Source organism: Eulemur rufifrons, chromosome 3, assembly GCF_041146395.1.
Source record: "Eulemur rufifrons isolate Redbay chromosome 3, OSU_ERuf_1, whole genome shotgun sequence".
NCBI classification, from domain to species: domain Eukaryota; kingdom Metazoa; phylum Chordata; class Mammalia; order Primates; family Lemuridae; genus Eulemur; species Eulemur rufifrons.
The window spans coordinates 94,857,929-94,859,580 of NC_090985.1; the positions used below are offsets into that span (position 1 = coordinate 94,857,929).

The 1,652-nt window shown below is 49.6% G+C and overlaps 1 pseudogene; it reads left to right on the plus strand.

The window, feature by feature from the left end:
• The first annotated feature begins 234 nt into the window (after positions 1–234).
• LOC138381407 (ferritin light chain pseudogene) lies at positions 235–980 on the plus strand (annotated as a pseudogene).
• The last annotated feature ends 672 nt before the right edge of the window (positions 981–1,652 follow it).

The window sequence follows — 1,652 nt, forward strand, 5'->3', positions numbered from 1 at the left end:
CCCATGGCCACACAGGTCCTCCCCACGTGCTCTTTACAGAGACCACACAAAGCAGGGAAGCGAGGGTGTCGATGACATCACCATTTTCCTTCGCAGGCAATACTTGCCATGGAGAAATACACAGGCATTTTTATTGCACTTTCCTTTATTTTGCTTCAAAAATACTGTGCTTTGGCAGCGCATTCGGTGTTCCCGTGGATCTGTCTCTTGCTTCAACAGTGTCTGGACGAACAGACCCCGGGACTCCCTTTCTTCCAGCCTGCGAGTGCTCTCGGATCTCTCCACTTGCAGTCTCCGGGACCATCTTCTCTGCCACCTCCTGCTTCTGGAGACTGCTAACCCCGGTTTTTGTGGTCAGCTTCTTACTGCTGAACAACCATGAGTTCCCAGACTCATCAGAATTATTCCACCGAGGTGGAGGCAGCTGTCAACAGCCTGGTCAATCTGCATCTGCGGCCTCCTGCACCCACCTCTCTCTCAGCTGCTATTTCGACCTCGAGGATGTGGCTCTGACAGGCGTGGGCCACATATTCCAAGAATTGGCTGAGGAGAGGCGCAAAGGTGCCAAGCATGTCTTGAAGATGCAAAACCAGTGTGGCGACCCCTTCCAGGATGTGCAGAAGCCATCTCAAGATGAGTGGGTACAACCCTGGACGCAAGGGAAGCCGCCATGACCCTGGAGAAGAGCCTGAACCCGGCCCTTGTGGATCTCCAAGCCCTGGGTTCTGCCCGCACAGCCCCCAGCTCTGTGATTTCCTGGAGAGTTGCTTCCTAGGTGAGGAAGTGAAACTCATCAAGAAGATGGGCGACCACCTGACCACCCTCCGCAGCTGGCAGGCCCCCAGGCTGGGCCGGGCGAGTAGCTCTTCCAAAGGCTCAGCCTCAGCACATCACCAGGAGCCAACCAAGCCCAGCGACCTCTGAGGAGCCCCCTCAAAATATCAGGGTTTCTGCCTGAACCTCTCCCTCCAAGCCACTAGGCAGCTTTTTAACCACCTTGGAGTTCTCTCCCAAGCCTTGGACCAAATGGAAATAACGGCTTTTGCAGCCAAACAAAAAAAATTGTGTTATTTTACAAACTGAAGGTCTGTGGCCACCCAGCTTCAAGCAAGTCCATTAGCGCCTTTGCCACAGCATGTGCTCACTTCTGGTCTCCGTGTCACATTCTGGCAATTTTTATAATATCACAAACTTTTTCATTATTGTCATATCTGTTATGGCGATCTGTGATCAGTGATCTTTGATGTTATCATGGCACTATGTTTTGTAATTGTTCCGGGGCACCTCTCACCACACTCATAAAGATAACAAACTTAATCAATGTTCTGTGTGTCCTGACTGCTCCATTCTCTCTCTCTCCCCTTATGCCTTCCAGTTCCCTGCCACAACAATACGGAAATTAGGCCAATTAACAACCCTACAATGGCCTCTAAGTGTTCAAGTGAAAGAGCTGCACATTTCTCACTTTAAAATCAAAAGCTAGAAATGATTAAGCTTAGTGAGGAAGGCCTGTCTAAAGCCCAGATAAGGACAAAAGCTAGGCCTCTTGTGCCAGTTAGTCAAGCAGTAAATGCAAAGGAAAAGTTCTTAAAGAAAATTACAAGTGATAGTCCAGTAAACATAGGAATGATAAGAAAATGAAGCCGAGTGTG